This window comes from Jaculus jaculus, chromosome 7, assembly GCF_020740685.1.
Source record: "Jaculus jaculus isolate mJacJac1 chromosome 7, mJacJac1.mat.Y.cur, whole genome shotgun sequence".
In the NCBI taxonomy this organism is placed as follows: domain Eukaryota; kingdom Metazoa; phylum Chordata; class Mammalia; order Rodentia; family Dipodidae; genus Jaculus; species Jaculus jaculus.
In genome coordinates this window covers 124639739-124653801 of record NC_059108.1, presented here as the reverse complement: position 1 = coordinate 124653801, position 14063 = coordinate 124639739, and the positions used below count along the sequence as shown (strand labels likewise).

The window sequence follows — 14063 nt, the reverse complement described above, 5'->3', positions numbered from 1 at the left end:
TTTGATGTTTGCCCTGTTTAAATATTGTATTTGTTGAATATTGAATATTTCTTTGCTATGTCCAATGCCATCTTTTGCAGTATGAGTGTTTATTCTGTACCATTATGGGCTTTTGTTTATTTTTGAGGTTTATTTTTTGGTATTATGGCTCAGTTAAAAGGTCTTGGGGGCTGGAGAGATGGCTTAGCAGTTAAGCGCTTGCCTGTGAAGCCTAAGGACCCCGGTTCGAGGCTCGGTTCCCCAGGTCCCACGTTAGCCAGATGCACAAGGGGGCGCACGCGTCTGGAGTTCGTTTGCAGAGGCTGGAAGCCCTGGCGTGCCCATTCTCTCTCTCCCTCTATCTGTCTTTCTCTCTGTGTCTGTCGCTCTCAAATAAATAAATTTAAAAAAAAAAAAAAAGGTCTTGGACTATGGGAATGTTTGAACATCATTAGGATTGATAAAAACTATGGCGACTTTTAAAGTTGGACTGAATGTATTGCATTTTGCATCATGAATAGTTAAGAGTTTTGGGGGGCCAGGGGCAGAATGTGGTGTTTGCCCCATAAACTTAGGTATTCTGAATGCTAGGTTCCCAGCTGATGGAGATTTGGGAATTAACACCTCCTGGAGAGGGTGTATTGTTGGGGGCGGGCTTATGGGTGTTATAGCCAGTTTCCCCATGCCAGTGTTTGGCACATTCTCATGTTGCTTTTGTCCATCTGATGTTGGTCAGGAGATGATGTCCACCCTCTGCTCATGCCATTGTTTTCCCCTGCCATCATGGAGCTTCCCCTTGAGTCTGTAAGCCAAAATAAACCTTTTTCCCCACAAGCTACTCTTGCTCGGAAGATTTCTGCCAGCAATGTGAACCTAACTGCAACACTCTTCCTTTGTGGAAGATGACCACCAGGGGAGAAGCAAATAATGGTGACAATTTCTCCAAAGAAATGTGATTCTGGAACTAGGGCAGTTATCTTCTTGTTTCTGGGACAAAACACCCAACCAGATGCAGCTTGTGGAAGGAATGGATTTCAGACTTACAGTTTTGAGGGGAAGTCTCACCACGGTGGGGAAGGCAGTAGCAGACACCACACCTCCACATCAGCAGGCAGGAAGGAGAGACAGGAAGCTCACTCGCACTGGCTATATAATTCCAAGGCCCCACCTCCACCCCCCCCCCGCCAGTGACACCTCCTCCAGCAAGGCTCTACCTCCTAAAGTCTCCACCAGCTGGGGATCAAGTATGAGGCCTTATCGCAAACACATGGGGCTGTGGGGGACATTTCACATTCAAGATGTTGACAACTATAAGATTCTAAGGTCTTCACACGGATGTGTCAAAAACATGGACGTACAACACATCTTCCTCAAGCCATCCAAATTGCAGGCACTCCACGGGCTGAATCAAGATACAAGTGGAGGCCCCTGGTCCATATCCCATCTCTCTCCTCTCACTTCCACCATCATTCTCTGCCAAACAGGTCTTACGTGAACATATGAACACAGACCGCCTAGTTCACCTGTCTCTCTCCTCAGGAGACTCCCTTAGCCACCCCTCATGAGTAGCAGTACACACTCTGGGAGAACTACTTACATGGCCAAGGAGGCCGTGGAAGACAGATGTGGTGCTGACAAATGGAGCTGCCATAGTAAGCCTGCATGTTCCTTGTCTCCATGGGCTTCTCACCATGTTGAGAGGAACTGCCTGCATGGAATTCTGTCTGCTGCATAAGGACACTAGTGTGGAGCTAGCAAAAATGTCCAGCGAAAACGTCTGTGCCTCAGGGCTTCTCAGCTGGTGATAATTTTGCCTACCAGGGGGACATTTGCTATTGGCTGAAACTGTTGCCGGTTGTCACACCCGGGGATGCTACCAGTGCTAATGGATGAAGGCCATTGGCACGGCCAAATGTCCCAGGTCAGCCTGGGATTACAGAGTGAATTCTTAAGTGAGATCCTACCTCCAAAAATACTTTTAAAAAGACAAGAGTTGGGCTGGAGAGATGGCTTAGCGGTTAAGCGCTTGCCTGTGAAGCCTAAGGACCCCGGTTCGAGGCTCGGTTCCCCAGGTCCCACGTTAGCCAGATGCACAAGGGGGCGCACGCGTCTGGAGTTCGTTTGCAGAGGCTGGAAGCCCTGGCGCGCCCATTCTCTCTCTCTCCCTCTATCTGTCTTTCTCTCTGTGTCTGTCGCTCTCAAATAAATAAATTTAAAAAAAAATAAAAAAAAAAAGAAAAGAGTTCAACTCTCCAGCACCCATCCATGTAAAGCCAGACACAGAATGATGCATATATCTGGAGTTCATTTACATTGGTAAAAGACTTCGGTGCACACACACACACACGCACGCACGCACGCACGCACGCGCACATGCACTTGCAACAAAATAAAACTTTAAAAGAAAAAAGTTGTGACTTGTGTAAACTATGTAAAGTTGAGTTGCACTTCTAGAAGATCTATCCCTTTGCTCCCAAGCTTTCTACATATCAAAACACCATCCCTTCCCCTGCACCTCCACACCCCTGGAGCTTCCCTTCCCCAAACTCAGCAGCCCTTAGGAACAGAGAAATCCATTAGCAGTGCCTTCCTGCCATCTGGTGGCAACGCTGGTAACAGCAGCTAAACTGTCCATTGAACACAGAAAATAGCCCACCAGGCACAAAGTAACCATTTATTTGGCAGCGGGTGAGGAGCTACAGGAAGCAGGTAAGCAAACCATTCTCCCTTCCAGAATCACATAAAGACATCAGGACTTCTAGGAAGCTGATAATAACTTGGGGCCCCTTCAATTTGATTCAGAATATATTTGATTGGAGTAGTAGTCCTTTCCCTCCTCTCCTGCCCCCCACCTCCTCTCCCTTGTCCCTCTTGGGTTTTGATTTATTGAGATGGGATCTCATGTAGCCCAGGCTGTTCTCAAATTCAGTATGTTTCTGAGGATGACCTTGAACTGTTCCTCCCAATATGACCACAAAGGGATAGCACTAACAAGCATGTAGTTATAAAGAAATGTCTAAGGTACCATGGTGCTGAGAAGTGACAGAGGAGTGCTCAGCACTGAAACCTCTCTATCACACTTTTCAAGGCTCAGGGTGGGCTGCGGAAGAGGTGGCCAAAAGAATGCAAGAGCCAAAGGAAGGGTAGGACTCCTCACAACAGTGCTCCTCCAGACACAAAATATCCTGGATATCAATGACCTCACAGTGCCTGACACTACCTACACAGGACCATCATAATAGGAGGAAAGATCATGACATCAAAATAAAAGAGAGACTGATTGAGAGAGGGAGGAGATATGATAGAGATTGGGGTCTCAAGGGACAAAGTGGCAGGGAGGAAATTACCATAGGATATTGTTTACAATCATGGAAGTTATTAATAAAAATAAATAAATAAAAGTCTAAAGGCTGGAGAGATTGCTTAGTGGTTAAGGCACTTGCCTGCAAAGCCTAAGGACCCAGGTTTGATTCTCCAGGTCCCATGTAAGCCAGATGCACAGGGTGGCACATGTGTCTGGAGTTTGCAGTGGCTAGAGGCCCTGGTGCACCCATCCTCCCTCCCTCTCTCTCTCTCTCTCTCTCTCTCTCTCTCTCTCTCTCTCATTCTCCCCTCAGTATTTCAAATAAAAATAAATCAAAAACTTTAAAAAAATAAATAAACAATAAAGAAAGTAATGTCTAAGGGGGAGAATGGGAATGGGTATGGAAATTATCATGGTCTATTGTCTATACTTATGAAAGCTGTCAATAAAAAAGTTTTTTAAAGATGTATTAACGTGCTTAAATTTTTCTTTTCTGGCTTTCTCAGAAAAAGAAGTATTCCCAACTTCTGTTTCTTATTTCTGTCTTGTCACTGTTGCTGTTTTCAGACAGAATGTGTTGACATAACCCAGTTGGCTTTAAACTTACTATGTAGCCAGGCTGCCCTCGAACCCAAGATCCTCTTGCTTCAGCCTCCCAGATGCTCAGTGTGTAAACCACCATGCCTGGATCCTATTCTGTTTTCTTTTGGAATTCTCATACTAAGACAACATTTTGAGAGGCAAATTTAGGAATTTTAAATATAGACAATAAATCACGCATGATAACCCTATGCCACAGTTGTTTGGCTTCAGAATTTCATTTTTTTAGTTTTTTAGAGAGAGAATTGGCTTGCTAGGGCCTCAGCCACTGCAATCAAACTCCAGAGGCTTGCACCACCTAGTGGGCATGTGCCACCTTGCATTTGCCTCACCTTTTATGCATCTGGCTTATGTGGGATCTGGACAGTCCAACATGGGTCCTTAGGCTTCATAGGCAAGCACCTTAATGGCTAAGTCATCTCTCTGGTTTCAGAATTTTGGCTGCCGTAACCAGAATACCAGAGTTCATTGCTGCCAGTCACTTCAGGTCCACTGTGCAAAGACTCAGGAAGAATTATATCTTTGAAAGTTCACTTTGGGAGCACCATAAGTTTGAGGCCACCCTGATAGTACATAGTGAATTCCAGGTCAGCCTGGGCTGGAGAGATGGTTTAGCAGTTAAGGCGCTTGACTATGAAGCCTAAGGACCCAGGTTTGATTGCCCAGTACCCTTGTAAGCCAGATACATATGGTGGCACATGCATCTGGAGTTCATTTGCAGTGGCTAGAGGCCCTGGTGCACCCATTCTCTCTCTCTCTCTCATAAATAAAATAGGGCCTTACTTTTTACCTCAGGCAGGTAATTAAGTGCTTTGACAGAAGCCTGTCTTGTTTTGGAGACTTCATAAGCCGCTCTGATCAACAGCTCAAGGTGGGTAGCAACGGATTTCTGGTACTGGGAGCTACAGGCCTGAGTCAAATGTTTTAAGGTTAGGCTTCATCCCACCTGTCCAGGGCCCTTCTTTCTAGACACTCCCACATACTCCTGTTGAGGGTTAAATCTTTTAGTCTACCTTCAAGGCAAAAGGTTTCTATGATACCAGTTCATTTTGGGTGTATGTTTGTGTTTATTTCCCCCCAAACCCTTCCGTCCCTATTGTCTGGGCCTTGAGTTGCCTGTCAGGTATGCCAGCAACTCAAGCTGCTCCAGGTTGGGAACACAGATGAATAAAAACATGCTACATTTATCTTTCTGTGATTGTGTGTGTTCACTGAGTATGATCTATACGAAATCCATCCATTTTCCTACAAATTTCATTTGTCTCATTATTTTATTACTGCTGAGTAGAATTCCATTGTGTAAATGTACCATAACTTTGTTATCCATTTGTCCAATGATGGGCGCCTGGGTTGATTCTAGTTCTTAGCTATTATAAATTGAGAAGCTATAAATATGGTTGAAAAAATATGTCAAGGAGCCTTTAGGGTAAGTATCCAGTAGGGGAATAGCTGAGTCTCTTGGTAGCTCTATTTTCATCTTTTTCAGGAGTCTCCATATTGATTCCCATAGTGGTTGTCCAAGTTTGCATTCCCCACCAGCAGTGGAGAAGGGTTCCTCTGTCCCCGCATCCTCACCAACATTTATTGTCATTTGGCTTTTTAACGATTGCCGTCCTGCCTAGAGTAAGGTGGAATCTCATAGTTGTTTTAATTTGCATTTCCCTAATGGTTAAGGATGTTGAACATTTCCTTAAGTGTGTATTAGCCATTTGTATTTCTTTCTCTGAGAACTCCCTATTCAGATCTCAGACCCATGTTTTCTGAGTGGGTTGTTTGAGTTTTTATTGTTTCATTTTTTTGAGTTCTCAAGGACATTTTTGTGAATATTTATGCAGCAGGTGACATTCTCGTGAGGTAAGGTGATGCTTTTTCCTCTCAAATCATAATGGACCTGATCTCCCTTGGAGATGTTTCTTGCCCTGATCATGTAGATAATAAGCTCACAAAGCAGGGTGTCAAAACCACAGCGCAAGTGACATCAGAATAACATGAGGGTCCAGTAAAAAAGCCAGAAAATGTGGTCAGCTTCTGAAATCCCATTGAATAAGAGATCCTACCTCAAGCAAGGTTAAAGGTGAAGACTGACTCAAAAGTTGTCCTTTGACCACACATGTGCCATGGCAAACGTGCTCCCATGCACACACCCCACAAATAAATTTTTAAATACAAATTAAAGCTTTTTGTGTGCATTTTTCTTTATATTACAAAAGTCTGGGAGTTACAGAAAGTTTCCAGAAAGACTTGGCCAAGATAACAGAGTTTTCAGTGACCCTGGAGGCAAACCATCTTGAATAACCAAGAAGGCAGAAGGGAAATACACAGATACCCAAACAACACGATGCGTGTTAACCCAGTAACTGCAGCTAGGGACACAACAACGCATGCACTTCTCTGAAGAACCGGGAAGACAAGTGACTTTCTTTCTCCATAGTGTCCAGGACAGGCCCCCAAAGGGCTGCTGCCAGGAATGGCGGCTGTGCCACCTGCTTTAATGGTCAGAACTCTGCAATACACCAGACCAGCAGAACAAACAACACCCACCAGAGAGGAGGGGAGGGGAGGGGGGGAAGGGAAGGGGAGGGGAGGGAGGGGAGAGAGGGGAGGGGTGGGGAGGGGAGGGGAGGGGTGGGGAGGGGAGGGGAGGGAAAAGAAAAGAAAAGAAAAGAGAAAAGAGAAAAGAAAAGAAAAGAAAAGAAAAGAAAAGAAAAGAAAAGAAAAGAAAAGAAAAGAAAAGAAAAGGAAAGAAAAGGAAAGAAAAGAAACAGAAAGGCAGTAAATCAGAAGCCCCGAAGAAGCAAACCAAAAATCTCAACAATTCAAGTTGATATGAAAGCAACAGAGAGTGCTGGGGAGCCCGGGAAGGGAAAGTCCCCACAAGGTGGCGGGGACTAAACCAGGCCCATGGGGGGGGGGGGGGCGGGGCACACGCCTTTTTAATCCCAGCACTCAGGGAGGCAGAGGTAGGAGGATGGCTGTGAGTTCAAGGCCAGCCTGAGAATACAGAGTGAATTCCAGGTCAGCCTGAGCTAGAGTGAGACCCTACCTTGAAAAACAAAATAAACAAACAAACAGAAAGGTGACAGTGAGAAAAGGGGCACAGCGGACTCTGCGCTCTGAACTTTATTTCTTTTTTTTTTAATTTTTTTTTTATTTATTTATTTGAGAGTGACAGACACAGAAAGACAGATAGAGGGAGAGAGAGAGAGAATGGGCGCGCCAGGGCTTCCAGCCTCTGCAAACGAACTCCAGACGCGTGTGCCCCCTTGTGCATCTGGCTAACGTGGGACCTGGGGAACCGAGCCTCGAACCGGGGTCCTTAGGCTTCACAGGCAAGCGCTTCACCACTAAGCCATCTCTCCAGCCCTGCGCTCTGAACTTTAAAGAATGTTTCCTGAGTAGTTCTGAGGGGTGGCATGTTCATAGTATAAAGGAACACTTTTTTGCCTTCTCAAATCATGAGGGACTAAATCTTCCTTTCAGGATATTTCTTCTGATGCTCCTCTAGAAAAGCCCACAGAGGAGCTGGGGGAAGGGTGGGCATGAAACCCACAAGCAAGTGACATCAGCATCTTTTGAGGATGTACACCCTTCCTACTACACCAGTGTGGGAGAATGCCCTGGTGTCTTGTTTATGATCTGTTCGGGAACAACCTAACCTCAGCTTCCAGGGTGTTTAGCCACAAAGGAACATTCTATGCTGACCATCAGGAGACACCGCTACCAAGATGCGACAGCTATTTTCCTGGGGTACCTCGTGTCCAACCCTTTTCCCATCCTATTCCAATGACTGTTGGGCCTGGGGTTTGCCCCGGTGTTGTGATGAACAAATTGTATTTGCAGTTCACAGACATATTCACCAGACCCTGTTAGGTCTTGCCACGGACGTTTTTTATTGTTCCTGATCCAAAATAGTAAATAAAGTAGAACACGTAAAACTTGCTCACTTTTCTCTGATTCGGAATAGAGTTGCTACGTAGAAACCTGAGGTTTACAGTACATGTCCAGTTGTTCCACTGATTTTTTTTTCTTCAAGATAGGGTCTCACTCTAACCCAGGCTGACCTGGAATTCACTACATAGTGCAGAGTGGCCTTGAACTCAGAGCAATCCTTATACTTCTGCCTCCCAAGTGCTGAGGGTAAAGGCATGCACCACAATGATTTTTTAACCAGTGATTTTTTAACTCCTAACATTGATCATGAAGTAGTCAATGTCTACATAGTGCATAAACTATGTAGACATGGCATAAAGAATAATGAAAGCAGCTAGGCTTAGTGGCACATTCCTGTAATCCCAAAACTCTGGAGACACAGGCAAGAGGATCATGAGCTCAAGGACAGCCTGGGATATTGCATAAAGAGTTGCAAGCCAAACTGAGATACACAGTATTACCCTTTTCCAAAGAACAAAAGTGTTCAAGATAAGCCTGAGCTACCACATAGCAGACCTATCTCAAAACAAAACAAGGTCAGGGTGGAAACAAATGAAATGGAGACTAATTTTATTAGAATTGATCAAAGTTAGTTCTCTGAAAAAAAAAAAAAAATACCTTAAAGTTGACAAACTCCTAGCCAAACTAACCAAAAGAAACACAGAAGATCCAAATTAATAAAATCAGCTATGAAAAAGGAGAGGTCACTGCAGATTCCAGTGAAATAGAGAGAATCATTGGGGAGTGCTTTGAATATTTATACTCCAAAAACACTAGAAAATCTATAGAGTGGATAGATTTCTAGATAGCATTAATTTCATACCAAGCTTAAACCAAAAAGATCAAAGCAAACTAAACAGATCTATAACAACGAAGTTGAAACAGTAATAAAAAGCCCCTATCTGGGTGTGGTGGCACACACTTGCAATCCCTGCACTCAGAAAGCAGAGGTAGTAGGATCACCATGTGTACGAGGCCATCCTGAAACTATGTGAGTGCCAGGTCAGCCTGGGCTAGAGTGAGACCCTACCTCAAAAACAAAAAAAAAAAAAAAAAAATCAAAGCTATCAACAAAGAAAATGAAATCACGACTTGATTCTACCAAATCTTTACTAAGAGCTAACACCATTGTTTCTCAAACTATTCCACAAAATAAAAAGGAAGGGGGCTGGGGAGATGGCTCAGCAAAAAAAAAAAAAAAAAAAAAATCAGTTAAGGTGCTTGCTTGCTTGCTTGCAAAGTCTAACAATCCAGGTTTGATTCCTCAGTACCCAGGTAAAGCCAGATGCACAAAGTGGCGCACGCATTTGGAGTTCTTTCTCAGTGAAAAGAGGCATGGCCATTCTCCCTTTCTATCTCCCTCTCTCTTTCTCTTTTTCTTTCCCTCCACCTACCTCTGTGTGCAAATAAATAAAGAAATATTTTTTAAAACATAGAAAGGGAAAGAAACACTGCCAAACTCATTCCACAAAGCCAGCATTTCCCCAATAGCAAAAATGAATAAGGAAAAAGAGGAACCCTTCTACACTGTTGGTGGGAATGCAATCTGGTCCAGCCATTGTGGAAAGCAGTGTGGAGGTTCCTAAAACAGCTAAAGATTGATCTACCATATGACCCAGCTATAACACTCCTAAGCATATATCCGAAGGAATCATCTCATTTCCTTAGAAGTACGTGCTCAACCATGTTTATTGCTGCTCAATTTATAATAGCTGGGAAATGGAACCAGCCTAGATGTCCCTCAACTGATGAGTGGATAATGAAGATGTGACACATTTATACAATGGAGTTCTACTCAGCGGTAAAGAAAAATGAAGTTATGAAATTTGCAGAAAAATAGATGGACCTGGAAAGGATTATATACTAAGTGAGGTAACCCAGGCCCAGAAAGTCAAGTGCCACATGTTCTCTCTCATATGTGGATCCTAGCTACAGATGATTGGGCTTCTGTGTGAGAATGAAAATACTTAGTGGCAGAGGCCAGTAAGTTAAAAAGGAGACGTAAAGGGAGAGAAAGGAAGGGAGGAGGGTACTTAATAGGTTGATATTGTATATATGTAAGTACAATGATTGAGATGGGGAGGATGGAGAATGGAATTTCAAAGGGGAAAGTATGTGGGGGGGGGGAGGGAATTTCCATGGGATATTTTTTTATAATCATGGAAAATGCTAATAAAATTTTTTTTAAAAAAAAATGGATAAGGACACAACAATGGAAGAAAATTCCAGACAAATTTCTCTGATGGACATTGATGCAAAAAGTCTCAATGAAGTTCTTAAAAATTACTGTCTGTAAGTATAGAAGTTGTCAATAATTTTTTTTGCAAAAATTCTTGAAAATCTAATTTAAGAACACATTTAAAAGATCATATGCCATAACCAAGTTTTTTTTCATTCCAGAGATGCAAGGTTGGTTCAACATATGCAAACCAATAATTGTAATTCAGCACAAAAACAGATTTAAAGGCAGCAACTAAATGATAATCTCAAATGATGCAACCAAAGCCTTGCCTCAAGGAATTAAGAATTAAAAAGAGGGTGTAAGTGTTTTGGTCGCCATGTATTGTTAGCCAGAAGGGATGTGTGCTTGTAAATATGTTATTTTGTGGCTGGCTCCCTAAGGAGAAATGGCTTTAGTGAAAAGAAGCCATTCGGGATCGTAAAGGACAAATGTAACAAGACATTGTGAGGTACTACCAGCAAAGACAAGAGTCAACCCGTGGTTGACACTGGAGTGTTTTCGCGCTTTTCCAGTGTCTCCCGGCTTGGGTGAACCTCTGCAGCACCCGTAGGCCGTGGATCAGAAAGTGCGGGTCCAAAATGGAAGTGAATCCCCCCAAACAAGAGCGCTTGCTGGTGCTGAAAGGTCCTGTGCCCTGTGGTATGACAAGAGAGTCAGTGTTGTATTAATCTAGCTCTGAAGAATTCAGCCAAGAACTAATGGATTACTGCAGAATGACTACGGAAGTAATATTACATTATCAACCACATGAGAGTGATCCCAAACAACTGCTAAAAATTGCAGAAAAGGCAATTCAAGACTTCTCTACTCGTCCATTATCAAGATTCATTCCTTGGTTTCCACACGATGGGTGCAAAGTTCCACTCAAACCTAAAGGATTACCACCGGTCATTTGTGGAGAGGCAGCTGAGAATGTCAAACAGTGCTTAACTATTTCAGATGATAATATGAAATCAAAGAGTTATGATTGCACAGTAGATCTCTTGGAATTTCAACCCAATTTGAAAAAACGGTCCTTAATCCAGTCACAGACACTGAAAGAACAGACTAATTCTGAACATCTGGATAAAAATTCAGAAAAAGGAAAACAACACAAGAAGAGATCTTGGAGTATTTCACTTGTCAGAAAAAAAAATGTACAGGAAAGATTACCTCTTTGCCTAAAAAGCTACAGAACAGTTTAAAGACGCTAAATTTGCACTCACTTTAGAGCAAGATGAACGATAGAACACACTGTTCGCAACAATCAGATCCTGAAAGACATTTGGGCTAAACTCAATCACATTATTAGGCATGGTGAACTCCCTTCTTGTAATGCTACAATTCAGAGATCTTTAGGCCAAATATGGGTGTTCTGTGATATTATGTACTGTGAATATGTGGGAAATCTTCTTAAAGGAAGATTAGCTCTGACTGGGAAAATTGATTTATTTGTGCATAAGTATGGTGTTATTTTTAGTATGTAATGAATTCTACTGGTTGTCAACATTATTCTAAATGGAGTGAGATAGCACAATGAATAAATTTTAATGGTCATTAACACTCTTAAAAAGATTATCAAAGGGGTAAGTGTGTGGGGGGAGGGTATTACCATGGGATATTTTTTTATAATGATGGAAAATGTAAATAAAAATTAAATAAATTTTAACAAAAAGAAAAAAACTTAAAAAGATGGCCTGGAGAGATGGCTTAGTGGTTAAGTGCTTGCCTGTGAAGCCTAAGGACCCTGGTTCGAGACTTGATTCCCCAGGACCCACATTAGCCAGATGCACAAGGGGATGAACGCGTCTGGAGTTCATTTGCGGTGGCTGGAAGCCTTGGCGCGCCCATTCACTCTCTCTCTCTCTCTCTCTCTCTCTCTCTCTCTCTCTCAAATAAATGAATAAAAATAAACAAAAAAATAATTAGAAAGAGGGCTAGAGAGATGGTTTAGAGGTTAAGGCGGTTGCCTGCTGAGCCTATGACCCCAAGTTTAATTCCCCAGTGCCCAGGTAAGCCAGATGCTTGTGGTAGCGCGTCTGGAGTTCGTTTGCAGTGGCTGGAGGCCCTGGCGTGCCCATTCTCTCTCTCTCTCTCTCTTTCTCCCTCTCTCTCTTAAGCAAATAAATTAATAAAAATAAAAAATATTTAAAAAGAACATACCTCAATATTATAAAGGCTATATACAACAAACCTGTAGCCAAGAATATATGATATGAGGGAAAACTGAGACCATTTATTTAAAATCTAGAACAAGGGCTGAGAAGATAGATTAGCAGTTAAGGTGCTTGTCTGTGAAGCCTAAGGACCCAGGTTCAACTCCCAAATACCCACATAAGCCAGGTGTACAAAGTGTTTGATGCATCTGGAGTTCATTTGCAGTGGCTAGAAGCCCTGGCTAGCTTCAAAAAAAGTAAACAAACAAACAAACAAACAAAAACCTAGGAATAAACCTTCCAAGGAGTTGAAAGATACCTACAATGAAAACTTTAAAATAGGGACTGGAGAGATGGTTTGGCAGTTAAGGTGTTTGCCTGCAAAGCCTAATGACTCAGAATTAACTTCCCATTACCCACATAAAGCCAGATGCATAAAGTGGCACATGCATCTGGTGTTCATTTGCAGTGGCTAGAGGTCCTGGCATGCACATTTTCTTTCTCTTTCTCTCTCTCTCTCTCCTATCTATCTGTCTCTCCTCTCCTTGCAAACAAATAAAATAAAATATTTTTTTTTAATTAGGGCTGGAGAAATGGCTTAGTGGTTAAAGTGCTTGCCTGCAAAGCCAAAGGACCCAGGTTCAATTCTCCAGGACCCACATAAGCTAGATACACAAGGGGGCACACATATCTGGAGATTATTTGCAGTGGCTGGAGGCCCTGGCATGACCATTGTCTCTCTCTCTCTCTCTCCCTCCCTCTCTCTCTCTCTCTGAAGGCTCTGGCATGACCATTCTCTCTCTCTCTCTCTCTCTCCCTGCCTATTTCTCTCCCTCTCAAATAAATAAGATAAATTTTTTTAAAAAAATCTCAGGGCTGGAGAGATGGCTTGGCAGTTAAGGTGCTTGCCCACAAAGCCAAAGGACCCAGGTTTGAGTCCCTAGTACCCACGTAATGGCAGATGAACAAGATAGTACATGTGTCTGGAGTTTGCAGTGGCTAGAGGCCCTAGTACACCCATTCTCTCTCCCTCTATCTGCCCTTTCTCTCACAAATAAATAAAGAAAGATAATTAAAATACTGAATAAGTTGGGCATGGTGGAGCAAACCTTTAATCTAGTACTTGGGAAGTGGAGGTAGGAGGATTGATGTCAGTTTGAGGCCAGCCTGAGACTACATAGTAAATTCCAGGTCAGCCTGGCCTAGAGTGAGACCCTACCTCAAAAAACAAAAAACAAAAAACAAAAAACAAAACAACAAAAAAAAAGCACTGAATAATGAAAAGAAGATGTAAAGACTTCCCATGCTCATGGATAGACAGAATTAATATTATGAACATGACTATATTTCCAAAAGTAATTAAATCTCCATGATATTCCTCACAGGGCAACAACAACAAAAAATCCTAGAAGCCAGGTGTGGTGGTGCACACCTTTAATCCCAGCACTCGGGAGGCAGAGGTAGGATGATCACTGTGAGTTCAAAGCCAGCCTGAGACTCCATAATGAATTCCATGTCAGCCTCACTAGACCCTACTGTTAAACCCCACCCCCCCCAAAAAAAATCCTAAAGTTCATATGGAAACACAAAAGGCCCCCAAAGAGTTCAAGCAGCATTTAGCGTAAAGCCTGGTGTGAGAAAATACTTAATTGTGAGGAGGTGGCACTGTTCGTGGTGGAACTTTCAGCAGGAGGAAACAGGTCACTGAGGCTGGCCCTGCAGTGTTACAGGCCAGCTCTGCTCCTGGTTCTTGCTTGTTGCTTCCTCCCCGCTGAGGGGTGGTGGGAGCCAGCTTCCTGCTCTTGCCATGCTCTCCCAACCATGAGGAAACTTTCTCTTGAGACTGCAAACCAACACATACACATTTCCTTCC

The 14063-nt window shown here is 43.0% G+C and overlaps 1 pseudogene; it reads left to right on the top strand.

Annotated features, from left to right (window-relative positions):
- Positions 1-10732: 10732 nt before the first annotated feature.
- Positions 10733-11525, top strand: LOC123462055 (annotated as a pseudogene).
- Positions 11526-14063: the final 2538 nt, after the last annotated feature.